General features: G+C 40.8%; 1 protein-coding gene across 2 annotated transcripts in view; it reads left to right on the top strand.

Moving 5' to 3' along the window:
- Positions 1-859: 859 nt before the first annotated feature.
- Positions 860-22,926, top strand: part of plxnb2a.1 (plexin b2a, tandem duplicate 1) — a 242,202-nt gene continuing 220,135 nt past the window's right edge. For both annotated transcript variants that reach the window (XM_085386326.1, XM_085386328.1), the window contains exon 1: positions 860-1,369. The gene's annotated coding sequence lies outside the window, so the exon portion shown is untranslated. The remainder of the gene's footprint in view (positions 1,370-22,926) is intronic.

Consider the following 22,926-nt stretch of genomic DNA (forward strand, 5'->3'; position numbering starts at 1 on the left):
TTCATAACTAAAATTTACAGCGTCTTACATGGAGCTTCAGCTTCCTGCTGTCAAATGTGCCCAGATATTTCCTCAAGCTTTCCAGAAATGTTACCTTATTGATCTTAAAACTTTTCTAATGTCTCCCTTGGTTTTCTTGTTTTCAGTGTTTTAGAATAAAACCCTGCCTTTCCTTTGAGGCAAAAGAAGAAATTTGTTGTCTCCACTTACATGTCACTCTAATGGTAATGTTATTTATATGCACATGACTTTGCAGTGCTTAGACACTCTAGACGCTGTAATGCAGCACTGAAAGTAACCGTAGGTCCTAATCCTCTTACCAACCATCGCATGTCATTGCCTGCTCAGGTTGGATGGTCTGCTATGTTGTTTCGTAAACCCAGCAGCCTTTATTTATTATGTATTTTTGGTCTTATCCCATTTTCTTTGGTTTACTTATAGGACTTATTCTTTCTATTGGTCCCTAAAGTCTGTACTGAATGTAGAATAAAGGAGGTTCGAATTTGTCTGAATCAGCTGCAAAATCAAATACATTTCAGAGAGCTGGTGTCTCTCAAGATTTTATGGTCATTTTAAGTGACCAGATATTTCCCCTCATCGTTACTGCCCTTGTTTTACAATGACTTACTTTGATGTAAGTTTCCTTAGCTTTGAAGCTTGCTTTTCACTCTTATTTTTGTGCATTTGACTCATCTCCTATCTATCCTGAACAAGGAAATTCTTGCACATAAGATTTTTAAGGTTAAACCTTCTATAAGTTTTTATTTTGAAAGGAAGCTTGTGCATGCTTTTTGTGTTTGACGCTGCAAACCTGACGGAGCATATACGCCAACAGGCATTGGGGGTTAGTGTTAGGAGGAGGAGGAAAAGCCTTCACCCTGATATTCCTCAGTTTTGTTGCATCTCGCGCCGTTTCCAGTGGAGCTCGTGGCAGTAGATCCTGCTGGATGTGTGCAGCTCGCGTCGGCTCTGGATACGGAAAGCACGCGCTCCTTCCTTTAAAAGCTGGAAGTATACGCGTGTGAGCGGGCGCGCGTGTCTGAGTGCGTGTTGGCTTGCCATATGAATCACACCTGAGCCGGGTGTGCAATTCCTGGGCGTGTAAAGCACATAGAAGGCAGCGTGTCCACTTGTTTGCCGTGGGAATGTTGTTAAACTAAACTTCCCCGCAGCGGCTCGGGCAGACGTGCGCTGCGCTCCGGTCCGGTCGGCACTCTTTTCCTCCCTCTTCCCAACATCAGGATGTAATTTGGGCAACTTTTTGAAGGACCGAGGACACGCAGGACGAGTTTTATCAGCTAACATTTGATTTAATTGGGGAATACTGTCGGTAGTCTGTCGCAGAGGGACGCCAGCGGCGGATCCAGAGGTACGTTGAGCGGCGTTTTGGCTGCTTGCTTGTTACTTTTTAACCGCACCTTTTATGAATACTTAACGCAGAAACAAAACTATTGTTCGTCCTCAAGCGCAGTCTCCCAAAGCCCTTCACAGCAGAAAAGCCTTTAAGGAGGATTTTAAAGATCTCCAGAGCACTCGTGATTCCTTATCAACGCGTGAATTCCCCTCGATGCCTTGTTTGGAGAACGCTACACCAAACTCCGCTTACAAAAGTTCAGGTTTAAAAACAAACATCGGTTATTAGCGATTTGAACGGTCACCATTGTGATTAAGTGGTGTTTTATACTTAGCATGGAAGGTAGTTGATATTCGGCATTAAAGCCATATTCCAATCACTGCGTTTTCTTTAGAAAAAACAACAACTTGTGGACATGATTTCATCCGTGTAATCAGCTGCCACTGAGGAACACTAAAACTTTAAGTTGCCAAAGTTTTAAAAGTGTCCAGCTGATATGGAGTCTCGGCTGTAATGATTGGCTGCAGAATGTTAGAGTCTTGCATATTGCTAATGGGTTAGAATACATTTAATTTAAAGGTTCCTAAACGAAGTCTGGCATATGGGAGACAGCGGAATGTGCTGGGACCCATCAATACTCAGAACATCTGGAGCCTCAGCCAGTGGGCTGATCCTGTTGAGTCGGTGACAATAATATATTCCAGACCGACTTCCTCCAGTGTCAACTCCACATATTGGAATTTACAACAGCTGTAGGAACCCATTATCTTTTATTGATTCTGCCCATTAATTCCATACCGATCTCAATGAGAGGGGCTTTTTTAAAAGACTGAGCTGTAACTCAACATCAGTTAGATATCCCTAACATTGTAGTTAATGTAATGTGGTTGAAGCAGATGTTTTTTGAAGGCATTATTGATCATAAGTGCCTAAACCATTACAACAGCAGCCAGATAATGGTTGTACTTAGTCAAATCTTTGGCTCCAAAGGTCATTAAAACACATTGGTCCCCATCTCATGCGAGGAACTATGAATCTTGGAAAGTGTGCTGCTGGCCATCTGCTTCAGAGAACTGCTGTACATGATGGGGAGGTAATTGCCCATGGTGTGAGTTAATGGATTAGAATAGCCTCCACACTGCACCTTGGGCTCTGGAGCCATAAAACTATTATAGCTGCAGCGACGTAGCTCTGTTTAGATTCAGGTTGTTTGATGTTATTAGGGCTAACAGGACACTCCAATCAGCCGAGCGTGCAGTTTCAAGGCTTCTTGAGCAGTTCATTGTCATGTTTGAGCTACTGCAGCCACTGGGGGGGAAGTTTGGATGAGCGGGAGTCGATCAGATGTGTCCAGAAACTTTATAACTCCTACCTTTTTTTCCTTCTTTTTTTTAACATGAAATTTGCAGCCAATTACCGGGTTGTGCTTACTGTGTCAGTATGAGTGATGGAAATGTCTCCTAAAAGTCATTGCTGGTGCTTGTTCAAGCAATGTTCTCAATGAAATCGCATCTCTAATGTGTTCTTAAAGCAATCGATGGTTCAAAAGCACCGTGTTAGTCTGAATAAGCTCTTCAGTAAATCCCCTTTTTTAAATGTTTTCCTAGAAGCCATGCTATTTAATAGGCAGTTTTAACTCATCTGCACACAATGCTACGGACAGCACAATACAAACCCTGTCTTCTGTTTAGTGAAGTGACTCGTCAGCTGAGCTTTACATTGAAAAAGCCTTAGATGCAGACAGTGCAGGTAAAGGGAATTTCACTGGCTGCTCACTGGGTTGATTCAGCAGGACGGCTGACTTTCAGCTCGGTTACGTAGAAATGGAGAACTAAGAGAAAGGAAAATAAAAGGGCAATGCCTCCTTTTTCACTTATTACTATGACATTTAACATTTTGGAAGGTCAGCAGGTTAACTGTGTGTTTTTTGGGTAACTTCTAGAGACATTTTGCATTTGGCAACAGAGCTTTTGGATCCTTGAGGTTACCTTTCTCTTTTCTATTTGCTTAAATAGGCTTTACCCTGGTCTGAAGGCTCGGCCAAATCAGAACTGGCAGTAAGTAATATTCGCTACTTGTACAGTTTAAAAAAACAAGACAAAACCCAGATGAAACAGGAAATGATGTGGGCTGAGCTGATAATTTAAGTTGTTAAATTTGGCACCCTTTGCCTTTTGCTGGTTTTAAAGAACAACACAATTTAAAGGAGTAGTTTAATGTGTTTGGGAAGTGCACTTATGCACCTTTTAGCCACATGCTTAGTTTGTAACTGTGATATTACTGCGCGGTTAGCTCAGAGTGGAAATGTGTGGGAGATGGCTACACTCTTGGTAAAAAACAAAGTACACCCTCAGCCCTTGTATAGAAATTAATGAGGTAAATGGCAACCAGTTGCTGCTAATCATGATTAACTTAACATCAATTAGTTTGGCCAACTCTATAAAAGTGGAAGCTTTGGTAACTTCCTGGTCTGGAGCATTCAGGTGTGTCAAGGTCAGATTGTAATGCTGAGAGAAATTGCAAAATACCCAAGAGGTCCGACTCAGACTGCACAGCCCTCAGTTAGCATTTTAAAGGTTGAAGTTCATGACAGTTAGAAAAAGACTGAACAAGTATGGCTTGTTTGGAAAGGATAAGGAACATGGCAGCACACCTTAGGTTTGCAAAATTACATCTGAACCAACTACAAAATTTCTGAAACAAGGTTCTTTGGACAGATGAGACCACAGTGGCAATATTTGGACAATGCACAACACCACATGCCAACTGTCAAGCATGGAGGTGGAGGGGTGATGATTTGGGTTCCCTGTAGTCACAGAGTCAACCATGTATCCCTCAGTATACAAAAGTATAGTGTGTACTAAGTATTCTGGAGTCAAATGAGAGGTCATCTGTCCAGAGCTAAAGCTTGGCCCAAACTGGGTCATGCAACAGGAAAATGATCCCCAAGCACAGCAACAAATCTAAAACGGTCCATCTGATTGAAATGCTGTGGATAATACTTCAGAGCTGTGTGTAACTGAATGCCTGCAAATCTCAATGAATTAAAGCAATTTTGTAAGATGGGATGAGCTACAATTCCCCGCAAAATAAAGCTATCGTGTTATTGTCAAATTAATCATGTGGTGTGTTTAGTTTTTCACAGGACTGTCTCTAGACTGTGTCTAAAATGAAACAAAATGTACCTCGAACGCTCACTAATTCATAAACTGTTCATTTCAAAGTATTTATTACATTGTAAATGTAATAAATAATTACATTACATAGTGAATGATCTGTAACAAAAAAAAGGGGATATTGTCAAAGTCTCTCAGAGACAGCTAGTCTAAAGGTGAGGAATCAAGTATAGCTAATTAACTGCTTTATACCATCCAGATTCATTTAACCTTGTTGTATGGATTCAAACAAAAGAGTAAGGTTTCTACGCAATAAAGTACGGTAGCAAGCTAGCTTGCTCGGGCAGTTTCCCAACTCCTCATTCAATTATTGGCTGATTTAACATCTAATGGAAAATGCCAGCGCTGCCTAAACAAGCTACGACATGGAACAAAGGAAAAAGAGGAATTATCATTGATAACGGCTGGTATTTTTCCAGCGTGGCGATATCTATTATGTAAGTTTGATGTCGTTAGCCATTTCCAGGCCCAAACACGTTTTCACTTAAAGACTGAAAGAATTTGGAGTCTTTAATTTTCTGCACTGACGTGGTGCAGAAAATTAAAGACTCCAAATTCTTTCAGTGACAGAAATGATTAATATGAATGTCCTACAAGATATTTAAGTCAATACTCATGAAAAAGGGGATTTCTAAGGTTTAGAGGAGTTGGCAGTAAATATAGCTTGCTGCTAGACATCTCAAAGTAATTTAAGAAAAAATATGAGCACTGCTTTAAGTTTGGATTTAAACTAGGTTGGAAAACTTTGAAGAAGTTGACAAGAGGATGTGTTACCTGGTTACTAAGTACAGGCTATGGCTATGGTTCGGCTAATAAAGATAAAGGATGGGAGTTAAACTGTTCTCCTGAAAAGCCCATGTTGTGGTCCGTGATGTTCAAAGAGACTCTGAAAACCAAAGCTCCACCAAAGCAATATCTGTGATGAACCCATCCACAGCAGTCACGGAAACCATGAACTGTAGTACATGCTCTGAGTTTTTAAAAACCTAAGGACATGCCGCGTATGAATGGTGCTGATAAAAAGCTGGCGATGCTGCGAATGGTGACTGAGTAGTTTTAAGGGGCTTCTTTTCAGTAAAAAGAGAGACAGAGTATTGCAGCGTGTTTTTTAAAAAGACAAGAGGCTCATCCAAAGCAGCAGCAGATGTTTGGGCCCAGAAACAGGATCGGTAGGTCTCCACTTAACAAGCAGATTGGCTATCCACTTTGAGATGTTACCGAGCCTGCATGCAGCGTCCTTCCAGCTCGGCTTCTTCTTTACTTTTTTTTTTATATCCTGAACCTGCTGTTGCTCTCACCTCTGCTAAGAGCTTGATTTTTTTTGTCTCTCATGTGTTTGTGTATTAAAAAGAGCAGCTCTGGCCCCACCCTGCACTGTGTAACCAACTGAACAAGTATTGTGTTTTTATGTTGGTAAAGCTCTCATCCATCAGAAGCCCAGTCAGTCTGAGGGCTTAACTATACATTAGTGTCACCTTTGCACTTCCACCGCTTGACTGTAAGAAACCTGTTTAAGTGGAATGCAATTTGGTGGTTGAGTAACAGCACCACATTCAATACTCTGCTTAAACAGGAAGTTATGCTACTGCTTATATACAGTACACAATGATAGTAGGCTGTAATTGGATTTCTGTGCTAGATAGAAGCACAAGCAGATAGTGTTGGTGTGTTTAATTTCTACTTCTGCTTTCAAACCAAAACTGATGGTTATTAGCAAGCTGTGGTTTAAAAAAAAAATTAGAAGAATTTGTTCTAAAAACATAAAAAATAATTATTTAATCCAGAGGAAGAATTTACAACAATACAGTGCTACAATGAAATACACAACTACTCTGTAAAAGTAATTATTATGTAAAATAATGCTTTTTGAAGCACTAAATTGTTAAGTCCCCAATTTCTTACGGTTTATGTGTGTGGTATTAAAAAGGGAAAAAAAAGATGGTTTTGCAGGTGGTGTTGCAGCCTCATCATGTTATTAGCTCAGGGACTTTGCATGAATCCCAGGCTGTGTAGCATTTTGCACAAGCCTGTATAATTTAATTAGCAGTAGTGCATCGTACTCCATAGGCTGTGACCGTGCCACTGTCTGCTAAGCTGTGATGCTACTCTGCTGCATGTGCTGCACACAGTCCTGGGAGTATAGGGAATAATCATTGTTTGTGATGAATATTGGTCTGCCAGTTTGTTAATTAAGCTCTATGAAATGCCTCCAAATTGAACGCAAGTACTGTATATGAGCAATTCTAAGTAATTATTGAAACTGTGCATTGATTTATGTATCACCCATTAGTGTTCAACAGTGTGTAGCTTGGCCTCTTGTCTACTTTTAGTGGCCACCAGAAAGGTCAATTTAAGCTAGCATGATGTAATTAATCTTCAAGAACATATTCTTGTTGTAAATATGTATCAGAAAAGATAATTGGTAAGTAAAGCTTTAAAATTAATAGTAAATCCTGTGCACCTCTGTAGACTCACCACTGCAGGTATCACTGCTTGAAAGAGAGAGGTTGTTGTGGGCCTGCGGCAAGGTTTACAAGAAATCTGCCAAATGTGAACAACCAGCAGTTTAATCTGCATGCAAGCAGCTTTCATTCTTCTTAATGAGGTTGGTGGATGCGGCAGCTTAAAAGAAAGTTTTTTTCATTTTTTTAAATCTTCAAAAAAGGTGATTTATTGGTATTTTATTGTGAAAACACTGACTGAAGAAACAATGACTAATTAATAATTTCACACAGTTTGCTTCAGAGCTGAATTGATTGATGGAGACAAGCTGGTTAATCAATCCTTATATTGAACCCGGGATGTTTGTATAGATTTTTATTTATTTATTAATAAATGAATCAATAAATCTCCTGATTATTATAACTATACTGTCCAAGTACATGCTGATGTGATAATTTAAATGTAACTAATATGCAGTGAAAAGTTTCACTCTCTGTTTTTGGTGTTTAAGTATGTTAAAGTTTAGCTTTGCAAAGAGCGACTGTTGGTTGAAATTACTTTTTAAATTCAGGCGAACATCCTGTTTCAGGTTTGCTTTGGGTTCTTACAGCCGTATGTGGAACAGACTGTTTCTGTAGTTGCAGAAAATGGCAGAGGCTGGTTTTAATCTGTATTTATAAGCTGTGAAATTGAACAAAATGTTGGAGATCAAACTGTCTCTAACAGATGGGTGCAATGCTTCCTGTGCTGATTGTCTGCTGGGTGCTGCGCAGACGTTCTGCAGCATGTGTTGAGTGATTCTGCAACTAGAAACTTCACTTTTTAAAAATCTGAGCAGCTTCATAGGAGAGCTCCTTGTAGTATTTGTTGGCTTCTTTTTCAACATCTTTTTCATATTTGCGTAAAACCTTCTGAAAGCTTTCTAGACATCTTCATCTTCATTTTTATTTATTTTTTTATTTTTTAATGCATTTTCTAGCCTGTCAGCCTGTCCGTGGTTTTCAGTGCTGAGCAGCAGTAGCTGCTGTTGAAACGCAAAAAAAATGTCTCCGCTCTCTTAAATTCGAAGCATGGACCAAAATTATGTTTCACAACTTGGCAGAGAGAGCAACGGAAGACTGAGACATGCTTTCTCTGTGCTGCAGTCATTTATCACAGGGAGAGAGTGGCAAAGGTCAGAGGTCAGACAGCAACTTTTTAGGTGTGTGTGTGTGTGTGTGTGTGTGTGTGTGTGTGTGTGTGTGTGTGTGTGTGTGTGTGTGTGTGTGTGTGTGTGTGTGTGTGTGTGTGTGTGTGTGTGTGTGTGTGTGTGTGTGTGTGTGTGTAAACCCTTGGCAGAAGATATTGTTTTGCACTTCTTGATCAGTTGTTGTTGTTTAGCAGTTAATGGCTCCTAGATAAAGAAACATAGTTTATATAACCGCTTTCAGACTGCGAGATGAGTGCTGGGCACGGAGATGCTTTCAAAATATATTTGGAGAAATAAGACAGGGCAGTATGGGCGCAAAGGCTGTACCAATATTTCACGCTGTTTTTATTCCATCATGTTGACATCTGCCTGTTACGATGTCATTGTGATGTCATAGGGTGTCATATTACAACAATAAATGTTTTTTGCAAAGCTCTCCTCACGCCCTTTCGCATGATATGTTACTTGATATCGTTTCTTTAAAAAATCATTTTTAACCTTTTTTAACTTTGACCTTGGGTGCTAACAATGGAGGTCAAGGTCAAATTTGTAGCCAACCCAGGTGCTCATGTGCCCCAGAGCCTAGCAGATTGTTGCTGAGTTTGAATATTTGCCATAAAGATTTGTGGGGAATGTAAAGGTTTTACAATAACAGCATTACAAATGGGAATAAAGACAAAAAAGATGAAAAATCTGATAAAAAATATAACCCAAAACATGGACAAACTAACACACCTCCCCCTCCCACTTGCGCTAACAGCAGGTCAAGTTGACATTCAGCCCTCCTCTGATTGGCTAGTCGAGGCTAAGCAAGTGTATGTGTGTGTGCATAACTTCACAGGAAGTAAACCTGTTGGATGACTCACGGTAATAGGTAATAGTTTCAGCTAGACTTTTCTTTGTTCACTTGTCTAGTTGCTTTTGGCCTTTGATCACCTCACAACATCGTCCTTCCTGGTATGTCATGGGTTGAACTTGACTCTTGCCATTCCATGAAATATTTTAAAAAGTTCCTTATTTTAAAACAGTGAAATGAAATGTAGCTGCAGATCTGTAACCAGTCCTGTTTCTGTGCAGTAATGTAGCCTTATGTCTCCAAGGTTTCTGCAATGTTACTAAACACTTAGAAATGCTTGTGAGGTTTCAGACAGTGGAAGGTAATGCATTCAAACCGCATGCTTTATTAGAGCAGAGATGAACAGGAAGTGTTAGGGATTTAAAAATAATAACATAAAAAAAGGAGGAGGAATGAGGGTCCAGGCCGTCAGCCAGTGGGTTGCTCAGTGTTTAATTAGTTGCAGTTCTAGCAAGGATGTTTATTCCAATAATATTAACATGACAAAGGGTTTAGACTTGGAAAAAGGTGGAATTAATTTACTTGAGCTGAATAATTTTCAGTAGGCATAAAAATATACTAATAATATTCAGTTAGTCACTTTGTCTTCTGGAAAATGCTTTTTTTTTTTCCATGTATTTCTTCTGTCATTTAATAGTTATTATGAATCAAATGATTAGATAATCAATGAGCCAAATGCCACACATTGTATTGCCTCTAATGGCTACTTGGGGTGGGCTCCAAAAGTGAGTCTGTCCCCATAGCCTGCCATCTTTAAATGTCCAGCAGAAATAAACACGTTTGCAACCTGCTACAAAAAAGTTTCGATCTCTTTAGCTAATTTAAGAAGTGAGCGAGAGATGCACAGGCAATAAATCTTTTACAGCTCACACATTTAAACTCTAACGTTTGGAGTTGTGAATGTTGACTATACATTATTGCCTGTATGCTGGGAGTTGAGCTGGGCCTGTCCTGTGTTTGTGGGGTTCGGTGCCTTTTGAAGCATTTTTGATACATGCGGCGTATCAGATAAATGCATCTTGTTAATGAGGCTTGCTTGTGTCAGCTGATGAATAGAACTCCATCCAAATATGGCCTGTTTGCACAAAACCAAGATAATGATGTTCATGTTGCTAAATTTGACGCTTGGGAACAGGAGGTCTCAAACTGGCGGGTGATGTCACAGTGACCATCTTTTGTTTTCAGTCTGTGCTTACTGGTGTAAAGTCTGTCTAGACTCAGTTTTTCCCGTGTTTCTGAGCCTCCACTCAGAGACTACACTTTATTTATAACGTATAGCTGTTTTCATGTGGAGCCTCTTAAAGCGATCATCCATGAGATTCCTCATCTTATTTCCAACCGCCTGCACCACCCGCACCACCAGCACTATGCCGACACCTTTGATATATGCTCATTGCTGCTCCGTTTGTCTCACACTTCCTTTACATTATAATGAGCGCGCTCAGTCATGCAGCCTGTTGGTAATAAACAACAGCAAACTGTAGCAGGCTTAAAGATAAAGAGCTGCGTGCTCTCTGTTCGTCTTTCCCTCTTTTCATCTCTGAATATTTTTTAGTCTTGTCAGTGTATTTAAGAAATCCTGCTTCCAGAAACATCAAAAAGTTGACTTTTTTTTTTTGCTCTGAGGAGGGTTTTCTATGAGGGATTCAGCCGTCTGTCGCTAGGTGTTCACAATAGAAAAAAGGTAGAGCCTCTCATCATAATTCAGCAGTTGTGAAACAGACATTTATTTTATTTATTTATGTGAATGTGAATTTATACTGTGCTTGGAGCATGTGCATCTCTGATAAAATAATGAGTCCATAAATGATAACTTCCCGGTCTTCAGTTCCTTTCATGTCCTCTTATGGTTTTAGAAGCACTTTTAAGCAGAATCATTTTTGATTTCTGTAAACGCCTCTACCAGGCAGGTGTGGGGGAAAGCAGGCCTAAATTGATTCGGTCGCAGAAAACGATGCTAAATGATCAACTTTCTAACTGCGGAGCGGTTGTTCTGAGTGCATTTTAAGCCCTGAAATGCTCTCATGGAGGCTAAAACAAGCCTGCCTCTTGGATTGTGTGTCTGGAGCCACTGATTGAGGCTGGCGTGTACGCGGACGAGCTTTTCTGTGTTTTGTTTGTCCAGCTGTTAATGTGCCGTTCTCATTATGCTGCTGTTGTCAGGGAGCCTCCGAGTGGAGAGCGGTGATTTAAGAAGCCAGCCTGACTGATTACCGACCTGTGCTCTAGTCCTCTTGTTCTCTGTGGCCGTGCATGTGTAAATGTTTAAAGCGTTTACACGTGCACGACTTGTACAGGTCAGCTTGTGCTGCAGTTTAAAGCCATTATCAGTATAAGACTCAAATAAATAAAGCAGCGATAACCGCCACTAGCTGCCGTCCTTTGATTCCAGTGCGTGCAATGGCTGTTCAGCAAGGGTCATTGTTATTGGTTCGATGCTAGTGCAGTCTGAGTTCAGTTTGCAGCTCGCTGAACTGTGCTCAAACATGCACTGTCAAAACGATCAGTATTAGTATCTGCAGTACTGTCCCTGTATTTACTTTGTACTGGATCGATCGCAGTATTGCACAGCACTAGTATTTAACCTGCTTAATCTTGATGCTTTTTGCGAGCCAGTTTGCTTATTGGCATTTGGTTTTCCTTAACTTGCTCTTCCATATCTTCTTTTAAAGTTTTGGTTTTCCATCGTTGAAAATTCAACATTTTATTGATGGCATTATGGGTTAGAAGCTGGAGACCACTGATGAGCTGGTCAGCTGTTTGATTTGAAATTATTCTTCCACGTCTTTGGCGTCAAAAAATAATACTGGTCTACATTTCTGCAGCTAATCAGACTGGACGGGTATGATTGCCTTTAGGTCATTTGCATTAACTATCTTATGTACACTATCATATTGTGCTGGTACTAATGGGTTAGCGGGTGCTGACTTCAGAACCACAGTAAGTGCTGACATCGAGTTTCTCAAGGTTCAGTTCACATTGAATGGCGTCTGCCTTTTAGAAGCGAAACATGACAGCCTCTCAAAAGAATACAAGAGAACTGAGCGTGTGTTAATTGAATGTCTTGAACTGTACATGAACCCTTGCTGCCCCCCGTGCCAGCTCGTGCTACGAACGGGTGTGAACTGCAAAGTGGAACTGCAGCAAACAATTACTGTGTCGCTCAATCATTTTGACAGTTCCTCCAGTGATAAATTCATTTGTGAGCTCAAGAGGAAACGTGTCAAACTAAGTTTCATCTGAAGCATTGTTGATCCTCAGCGGAAGACAAAAGTCTGTTTCTATGCTCGTCCTGCCAGGTGAGGAAAATAGATTTTATTGATGCTTGGCTTGACAAGTTTAAATTAGTGTTGCATATGAGGTTTGGAGTCATCTTTATCTTTTTGTTTTTGCTGGTTTAGATGTCTGACAATTTTATGGTCATTAAAATTTGAACTCTACAAATGGCCCTGTAATAATCTGTGTTGAGTGGGTGAAGAGTTGTATACAGAAACAATGACAGTCTCTGTTGCATTGAGTTGACTTGAGCACCAAATCCCAACAACAGTCGCTTCAAGGTGTTTTATAAAGTAAAAAAAGAGATCCTACAATAACAGAGACAAACTCCAACAATTTGTTGATCCCCTGTGAATAAGCACTTGGCAACGGCGAGACAGAAAAACTCCCTTTTAACAGGAAGAAAGGGAGGTGAGGGAAGGAAGACGGGACAAAGACACATTGTGGAAGACAGGCAAAGAATAATAATAATAATAATAATAATAATAATAATAATAATTTATGATTAGATGCAGAGTGGTGTACAAACACAGGGTAGAAGAAACACTCAGTGCACCAAGGGAATGCCCCAGCAGCCTAGACGTATTGCTGTGTAACCGAAGGAGGATTCAGCGTCACCTGATCCAGCCATAACTAAAGGCTTTATGAAAAAGTAAAGTTTTAAGTCTAAACTTAAAAGTAGAGAGGGTGACCTTATAATAATGAAGGAACTCTTATGAGTAGTGAGTATATCTTTGTAGAAAGCTAGAAACGTGTGTTTTATTTCTATGTTCTGGTTATGATAGCATACATTCTCCTCGTTTTGTTCACTTAGAAGCCGAAAGATTATCGATTGCTTTTATTAGCTGAGTTTCTGCTCACCTATTCACAGGAAGTCTTATCAAAGCTTTCTTTTGCCCAGTGTTATCTGAACTATCCACTGTCTGACCATGTTACTGCTCTATAGCTATGCTTTAGTTGGGCTGACAGTTGCCGGTAAAAGTATTTCAAAAGTCTGTGTTTGTGGACACTTAGTGATGATGAGACTTGATTTGTCTGAGTGTTTCTCAAGGAAATTTCAATACTGCAAAGCACGTACACATTCCAGGCAATTTCTCGTGGAGAAGAAACCCAAATGGCACAAGGGGAGCTTTGTGTGCGACACACACATTTGGCAAATTGTTCCCGTTGTTTCTCCATTCTGTCCTCCACATCACAAAAACCCAGGAAGGGGGAGCCCCGAGAGAGAGAGCGAGGGAGGGAGATGGAGGGGGAAAATGGATCCCATCAAGTCAGATCGCATTGTCTCGTTGATTGAACAATTTGTAAGTCTGTTTTGTCAGCATCACGCTTTTGCAGAACTCCCAGGAGTGCCGTGCACGAAGGCCGCTGCACCATCGGGCGCCATTTATTTCACCCCAGCTGCCCTTTAACTTCATCATCATGACTGCTTACACGTACACACATACTCTGTATCTCTGTCTCACACACGGCAGTTTATGATGATAGATATTTGCCTGCGGAATGAAGAGTGGGAAGCGTAGAGGGCCATTTAACGACCTGGGTATTGCCGGCTGTCTATGTCTCTCTCTGTTAATTCAGGGTCACGTCAGTCAGCGTGCTCGGAGATGTGAAGCGTCAAACTCAGAGCAGAGTAATGATTAAATGAATAAAGGGTTGCTGCCTGCTTGGTAAAGAATAGAAAACATGAAAAGACAAAAAAAAGGACTGAGGGAGGAGAGCTACAATGCCCCTCAGTCTAATGATTCCAGCCAGCATTTCTTTATCTCCATTTAATTTCATACAATGCCTTTAATTACTTGCTATTCTAGTTGCTAACGTCTATTGTACGGGCCTATTACAGGAGGAGCAGGAGGTTCATTATACTAGAAAGATTGATGCACTTCTAAATCTTTCTTTTTGGTGTTGAGTAGTTTTGCTTTTTTTCCTTCTTTCATGAGAAGTTGAACGAGATTTTTGATTTTCTGCGTTCAGTCTTGTGTCTTGTGGCAGTCTTGTGGCTCTTCTGTTTGGCAAAAGGTTTAAATTTTTAAACAGTGGAACATTAAAATTCAGTTCTTAACCCACCAAAACACACCTGTGTTTGTAACTCTTAGTAATTATAGTTTTGCTTGTAAAACAAGCCTCTATCCTCAGGCTAATATTCATGGAGGACACATGTGCTCGGCAACCACTTTATTGGGAGCACCTGCGCAGTCTAATGCAGTCCATTACAGCAGCTCCACCATAAAATCTGCTTTCATAAAGCTTATTCTTGGGCCGCTTGACTGAGGCAGAAATCACATTTATTTTGGTCTTGGTAAAAAATTTGAATCTTGTTTATTTAACACAATTATTTTTATTATTTTGGAGGGAGACGGGGTCATCCAGTAGTTGGCTGGGCCCTGATTGCCAGGCAGCCTGTAAGGTACTTGGGTGATACTGAAAATGGTGACTTTTTTCCTTTTCTGGGTTTTTTTTTTTTTTTTGGCCTTGCATAGTGACTTACAGAGAGACAGCTGTTGAACTGTGCACGCTGCACAGTGATCACTTAGATTAGGCAAACTGGACTTTGGAGTCAAATGTACCAGTAAATCTTTAGAGCTTGCACAGCATCTGACGTCCGATTGCTTCATTTGCTGTAGTTCTTGAATTTTTCCTCCATGGAGCTAAAAGCTTCCTTCTGACCGTTGTGTGTCTGCATTTACACATCTGTTATAAATCTATAACTATTATTCAGTTTAGTCTGTTCCTATAGGGTTGCTTTGTCATTTAGTTTATATTGGGTTTCTGGGCCTTTACCTGACATTATGAATCGCCTGGAGGAGGTTCAGCTGCTGCCAAGACTGCCTTTGCTGCCTTCAGATGTTGTGATGATCGCCGACCACTTTATTTACACCTATTGAGAAGGTCTTCTTTACAGTAGGCTAAAAAGTTGTCGCTTCATCCTGTTTCTCCTCTGTGAGCGCCGCCTCCTCGCAGCTCAGCACCAGGCTGAACGCATCCTGTGTAAACACCGACGGAGCCGTAATGTTGCTGGTGTGTTGCTCCTGCTTTTGCTTCTGCATTGAGACTGTGACGGTCATCCAACGCTGTTTCCATTCACGGCCTCTGCTTGATCCGATTATGAAGCAGCAGCGCTGTCTCCTCCTCTTCTTGCCCTTTCCTTGTCTCTCACTCGCTGCTCACCTCTGCCCCATTTCCTCCTCATTCACAAATCATTTGGAGACATTAACACCATTAAAACTCAAATTAAGGCGCTTTAATGGAAACCAGCATGGGCATGTTCCGTTTTAATGCAGCACCCATGTTGAGCAACTGATTTTGATAGCGTATTGATGTCTGAACTACGTGGAGTTACTGGGTTTATTGTACAAATCCACTGAGAAGGTCTTATAAGGCCTGAAACGTGCTAAAAACTAATCTCCAAGGTTATCCGTATCAAAACAAGACCAGTGTCTATTTAGAAAAAATCTTTAGACCATGCTTCCCATTTAAAAGAGAATCAGATCTCTAAGCCACAGCAAAGTCCCTGCATCTAATGCAATCAGCTACCAAATTTAACAAAAACCTACATGCCGCGGGCATCAGCCAGAGGACGGGAATACTTTGTATAAAATCATTATGAGCTGGGAATTACCGCTGCTTACGTTGATGTTGCATCACTGCAGTGCGTCTGCTTTGTTTTGTCTCCAAAAGAAATGTAGATAAAAGGAGCATCCGGCATACAGGAAATATGATAGGAGTTAATTTATCGATGACTGAGCCACATGTTCGTCCTCAGTTGAGATTCAGATAACCAGAACCTGATGAAATGGTAAGCAAAGATAATTTGGTGCCAAAACAAGTCTTTGATGAATTAATTGGATTCTGCTCTGCTTTTTCTTATTTTCTGTCATATGTTGTTATAATAATGGGCACTTAAATTAAACTTGACCAACATCCAAAGCAACGGACCGTGTACGAGAGATGAAGCGAGGGTTGGTGTGACAGAGGAGGACGCCAGGGGAGGGTGAGATGAAGGCAGATGATCCGCTGTGCCGACCCCTGAAGGGAGCAGCAGAAGAAAAAAGACATTAAAGTTGACCAATGTTCCAAACAGCAAAGTAAGAATAATGTCTGTGAGCCAAAGCCCCATTTTCTAGATTTTAGATTTAGATGAAAAATAATGAAGATGTTTAAATATTTTCTTTTATTTTTTAGAAAAATAATAAATGAGAGTTAGTTGCAAGAATGTCTGGCAGTAGTTTATGTCAGTAGTTTATGGTTGTTACTGCTGTCAGGTCAGGTCACATGGGACAGCATTTAGAGGCTGATTACGTGCGCGTGTATTTGTGTTGCCTTTGGGTTACAGTGCCTTTGTGTAACATGCTTCCAGGTTGAAGCTTGAAGGCTGAAGGTTGTGTTTGTTGTACAAAGAGTAGCAGGTATGTGTGTGTTGTCCTTGACTGCTTTCTGTTTGTTCAGATGGGTTAAGATGATAAAAGCAGAGCTGTGAAACTTTTTACAGTCCTCTTTACTCTCTCTTTATACCGGTTTACATCAGGTTCGTTACAGGTACGCTGAGTTATTACCAAGTTAGGTCTGAGTTATTCTTTACCAGCGATTTATGTGGGCATCCCTCAACTTGTTTCAGAGAAGCTGTGTCTCTGGCTGTAACTGTACTCCTGCAGTACAAACTAGATGTATGAGGTTACCATAAAGTGAGCATTACGTGGCTGTTGCATTGCACTCTGGAAAATGTAGGATCCAGTTTTTTAGTTCAGTCCACGCCACTGATGTTTTTGTGAGTTCTCTAAAAGTAAAAATGCTGTAATTTATCTATACATGAAGTTTCTTTTCTATGAGGATTTTTTAAATTTAGATTTTTGCTTGCTGATAGAATAAGTTACTACTTTTAAACATTTTCTGTGATGCAAAACAAAATGTTTAAATTTCTTTTCTTGTCTCAACACTCTGAACTCTGGTCTCTGTATGATGTCACTGAGCGCGGATGTCCTTAAATGCAGTCAGCATGTTTTATGATTATGTCAGCCAATCAGAAGGACGTTTAAGGGTGGAATTCAAATGGGCTAGACCAAATGCAAGATGATATGGAGTAAAGCATAAACTGACCTCAAGATTCTTCTTCCATTACTCACACGCCACCTCTCCACCAAGCTTAATAAAAATGCCTAGGTACTTTTTTTTTTTTTTTTTTTTTTTGGACCAAAGGACAAATGATGCCAGCGATTCAACCTACATCTTGTAGAAAGTAAAAAAAATCCTCCTTATATGCATAAAAGGGATTAATCTATTCAACTGAGTTGTTAAAAGCAATTGCCATTTATCAAAATCCCAAGTAAATAGAGTTTGCATAAATCGGTCAAGACTGCCTCTCTGTGTGGCTTTGTTCTGTCTGTGCACAGAAACGTGTGTATAGGCAGGTATTTAAACAAATACTCTCAAAGGTGAAGCTTTTGTATTTTTCTTCATCTGCTGTGAAACTGAAGATGCTGCGCTGGGACCATTTCATAATCCAAACAACAAATTCATCCACGAAAAAGAATAAAATCAGTTAAAAATGGTTGATGAATAAAGCTCTTTATAGGAGCTTTTCCTCATAAGATGTGTTTTAATCACTAATCCTGTTGGTATATGTTGCACTTTTAGTTTTCATCACTCCACGGGGGATTTGTTTTTTAGTTGAGGGTGATGGTGTAAGATATGTGCTCTCTGGCTGTGGGACTTTACCATGTTTTACTTTAGTCTATCTCACTATCTAACTGAAACCTTGTATCGGTGTTTAAATCTGTGACTCGTAACGAGAAACCCACAAACACCTGATGCCTGAGAATACAGCGCAGTCCTATTTTGTGTCAAATGTGCAAACATGTCTGAGAACTGTTCTTATAAATGCAAGTGAAGCAATTCAGGTCAACAGACTTCTGGTGCTCTGAGTATTTTAGAGGTGAGAGGGTCTTCCTGTGTGGGCTGTAATTAAAACCACGCGTCCTCTTCTGAAAGTTGCTCCCACACAGGGAGTGTCGAGTTGAGTGTCAAGCAGTATGGAAGATGGCCCTGAAAGTAAGTGAGTGAGTGTGTGCATGTGATAGGTAAGCGGTTGTAAAATTTGATAAGTTGACGTTACCTAAAGGTATCTTTGAGGATGAGTTACATTAACTTTCATACCAAAGTGTAAAAGAGCTCTACCTAGTCTGAAGTTTTCAGTGTGTTTAGCTTGAATGGTCAGTATGTGCCTGCAGCTGTTAGCAAGAGCAACACTGGCAAAGCTCAGATACTGAAATGTGGCGCTGACTGATTTTAGTGTGAATCGCTGCTTTTAAGTGCAGATGTAGTTTGGTTGGTACTCTAAAAATCCCAAAATTGATACCCAGCCGTACCTCATTGGTTGGTGAGGGGTTTGCTGGAGGTTGCTGGCTGTTAGGTCACACAAAGAACGTGCTGCACTAAAAACGTCCCTGTGATTGCCGGTTGCTCCGGCAGATTCCTGCATTCGGCTGTAGTTTGCATGGAGACAAGTCTATGCAAATACTGCAAACTGGTTTTGAATGTTTTTTTGTTGGTAATGACTGTCGTGTGGCAGGGAAAGTCTGACAACCACCGGCTTGAAGGGGATGGGTCGAGGAGCCAAAACAGTGTTTCACACAGTGTGAAGTGAGAAGCTGCAAAAATTCCCGGTGAGAGATAAAAAAGGATTATTTCAAAGTGGGGAAACTAACTGCACTGTTACACTCTGAAATCAAGTCAAATGGATCCACTTTAAGTCACTGTAGAATAAAGTGCTGTGGGATTGTGGTTGGAGAAAAGCGCTCCAAGTGGTCGATAAGAGCAGAAAAGGGGTTGTATAAAAGACGGAGCGTTTACTGTTTACAAAATAATGGACATTTGCCTATTTTGCTAAACACAGTGGACACATTTCCCTAAACTGTATTCTACTTACTACTTGGCGCTCTTCTACAGACCTCAATTTGCATTTATGTACTATTACTGCATGTAGTCAGCTCTGTTATCTCCTGTGTGGATGAATGATTCACCCTCACTTTACCTTTACCTAGTGCCCATAGATGGACAGATGTCAGCTGTCTTTAATCGCCTTCACAACGTCCTCATAGTTTGTTAGCACTTTATTATGTGTAATAATGGCTGCACACGAAGAGTAGACTAATAAGTTGTATTAACAACTTAACAATTGTAGCTTTTATTCCACAAACTCTTGGAAACAGTCAAAGTGAGGACGGAGCTGCATTTTCAGCTGAATGTGTGGCAGCGTCCATGTTGATCTATCAGTGCGATCGCACCCCAAACCCCCTGTCTGCAGGCTCCTTTGGCATCTCATTGATACTGCTGGCTGTTAGCTGAGGTGTGTGTGTGCGTGTGCGTGTGTGTGACAATCAGACATAAAACACGGTGTGAAAGACACAAGCACTTACTCCTGCTTCAGGCCTGCATGGTGCCATGAGACTGTGGGTTAGGTGGGAGGCGGCCCGCTCTCATGCGGTCTGAAGTGTTATGTTTTTTCACCTCTTCTAACACATGTGAAAAGCCAGGTGGTGGAGGTTGCACACACAGTTGTCTCCTGAATGCAGTGTGGCTGGAGCTGAAGGATGTGTGGATGTGTGTTCTCATGGCTGCAGTTTGACCTCTAGTCTCCACCAAAGGAAACCTCAAACCGCTGTCCTTTCCTCCACTATTTTGTCTTTTTCAACATCTGAGTGTCTAACTCCAGCACTGTCCCACACGCCTGGATTGCTTTGCTTTGACTTCATTTCTCTGTGTAAATCTTATCTTCGTGTTTAGCTTCCAGCCTTCTGTGTGTGTTTTTTTGCATGAATTAGTATGAAAAGCTGCGAGTCTCCTGCTTAGTAAGTGGAAGCACTATTTGTTGTCCTTATCATGCAATCACCATGCCACTGTTCATGCAGTGATGGTAATCATGATGAACACACACACTGCTGATTACAGATGAAGCATGCACATTTTAAATTGAATCAGCAAGTTCTTTATTGTTGTGTTTTTTTTTTTTTTTTTTTTTTTTTTTTTTTTTTTCATTTTACTTTCACTGTTCATTTTTCTTCTGTCCTTTGGATTTGGCAGACCTTTCCTTGACTTTGTTAGGACTTTGTCAGGTAAAATTATGCCCGGTAGTGTGGAAAATAAAAATTATAGGCTTTTTTGTTTTTATTGCTGTTAACTTGTGGGTTGTTTTCTCGTGTTTCCATCCTTCTCAGGTCCATGGGGTCACATAAACTACATGGAGTGAAAACCAAGTTAGTAAACTGACTGTAAGATTGGTGACCAAAAACCGCAGTTCCTCTAGTGCCCACTTGAGGCTGACTCTAAAAGCAAGTCAGTCCCCATACACTCCCATGTTAAAGGGCTTTAGTTTTCAGCAGAAATAAACAACATTGCACACAACATTTATGGTTAGCAGAAGACGAGTCCCTGCTGACTTAGGTGCCCCCTCTGTCTTTTTCTGAAGTGTTACATGGGGAACGTATTAAGATTGTGAATTATAACCGGCATGTTAGCATAGCAATACTGACATTCGCAGATTCACTAGCGTGGCTTTTGGCTGCTTTTTCCTTGAGCTGCGTTTCTCCTGCATTTCTTTATAACTTGATTTTTTTTTCTTTAAATCTAGCCCTGAAGTACAGCCTGATTCTTCAAGTCTAACCAGGTTAAATCGATGTTAACAGGGTAACAGGACAGGCACTTTCTGAGCCAAATAAAGGTCAACAGCTCCTTCCCCCTAGAAGACTACAGTAATGTTTGTCGAATGATTCCCATTTAGCTGCAGGAGGGCAGGAAGTGGGGAGAAAACATACACACTAATCAGAGGCTGTCAGTACTTTCCAGTGGCTCTGACGCAGCGTTACCCTTGAATAAAGGTTTAACGCAGTTTAGCGGAGTTGCTGCAGCTGTAAGATGTGGCTTTGTGATTGTGTGTGTCTGTGTGGTCCTACGTTTAACCTGCTGGGTGAGCATCTGTTCAGCTCTCTTGAGTTTTCCTGGCTTTCTGGCCTCTTCTTAACCTTTCTCCTTTTCACTGTGGATCACCCACTTTGTTCAGACCAAACACTTCCAACACCCACCTTCCACATTTTGTTTGTCTGTCCTTTTCTCTGCCAGGTAGTCTGCTGCCGAGTTCATGACCTGTGTTGTGAATACAAAACGATTATGCAGCTGCGAGACTTCTCTCTGGTTTAAGCGAAAGGAGCCTGTTTACATCTGTCGCAGTGGTGGATACCTGAAAATCTGATTAGCCATGCTCCCCACTACCAGCTTCTGATCAAAGGCACCGGATTCATTTCCGAAACGGAGGCCAAAAGGCCTGAAAACCGGGACTGCTGTATAATTTTAAGACATGCTCTCTGCTGCCGAGGCTCCCATTTCCAATATCCCGGTGCCTGTGTGTGTTGGTTATTTAAGGAGAGCTCTTCCCAGTGTGGACAGAGCTCTGTGACATTATGTTTGCTTTTTTTTTTTTTTTTTTTTTTTTTTTTTTATAAGAATGAATCAAGTTCAGGATGATTATGAATTATCCAGTTTCTCCTGTATTTTCTTATGAAAACACAATTACTGCTAACTAGGTAATCCTACAATTTCCTTTGATGTCATATTTTTCTCACATCCTATCACTGGATGCCAAGTTAACTCCATTAGTAGTTCGTTGGTGGTTCATTCAGCTCTCCAACATTATTGGATAAAAAACAACAACTCATGGCTTAGTAAGACTACCCTCTCACCTTCATCCCCATCATCCTCTGACGACCACCAGGGCCGAGAAATGAAGCCACTTCAAGACTCAGCCTGAATCCGCTTCAGGCTGGCTCCAAAAGTGAGTCAGTCCCGTAGGCTCCATTGTTTAAAAGTCTAACTACAGGTGGGATAAATGTGTTTACAGCCTGTTATAAAAATGCTTTGGCCCTCTGTCTCTTGGTGCCTTTTGAAGCATTTTAATGGGGTTACTGACAGATAATGGGACCTGTTGTATTTCCAAATGTGGTAACTTCTGGCTACAAAACAATTTGGTGACTTCACTGTAGCTACATCCATCTTTTATATATATATAGTCTGCGTTATGTTGGTGCCTGCTGGGGGAGTTTGAGGTTGCATTGCTATGAAAAAGGCAAAAGAAAACTGTTGTTATGTTTTTGAGTCCTAAAAATATTTCAGTGAAGACCAAAGCAGAGCTAAGTTACAGTGAATGTCTGACATCTGCCCCCTGTTGGCCAGGAGATCTGTTAATACCACTTTATTACACAAATTTGTGTTTTGCCTTCATCTGATCAGAGAAATGTGAATATGTTTTCAGTTAGGAATCGGTGTTAAGGTAAAGCATCATCTTTAACTTCAACTGTTTCCCTACATTGTTATGTGGGCTTGTCTGTCATCTAATACTCTCATTATGAAGTTCTTCTGGAGCTTCTTCCAAGCTTCTGGAGGGGGTGAGCTCAGAGCCTGATTACTTGCAGAAACCTTGTTCTCGGTTTCTGAGTCATGCTGAAGGCATCAGGGTCACATAAAGTGTGTGTGTGTGTGTGTGCGTGTGTGCGTGTGCGTGTGCGTGTGTGTGTGTTTCATTTCCTGTGCTTTTGACCCTGCATGAGTTGGCTCCGTGCCTTGCTCTTTTTCTTTTCGGTTCTTGGCA

This window comes from Rhamphochromis longiceps, linkage group LG17 (assembly GCF_057381845.1).
Source record: "Rhamphochromis longiceps isolate RC_006_pf linkage group LG17, R_longiceps_female_GT1.1, whole genome shotgun sequence".
Classification (NCBI taxonomy): Eukaryota; Metazoa; Chordata; class Actinopteri; order Cichliformes; family Cichlidae; genus Rhamphochromis; species Rhamphochromis longiceps.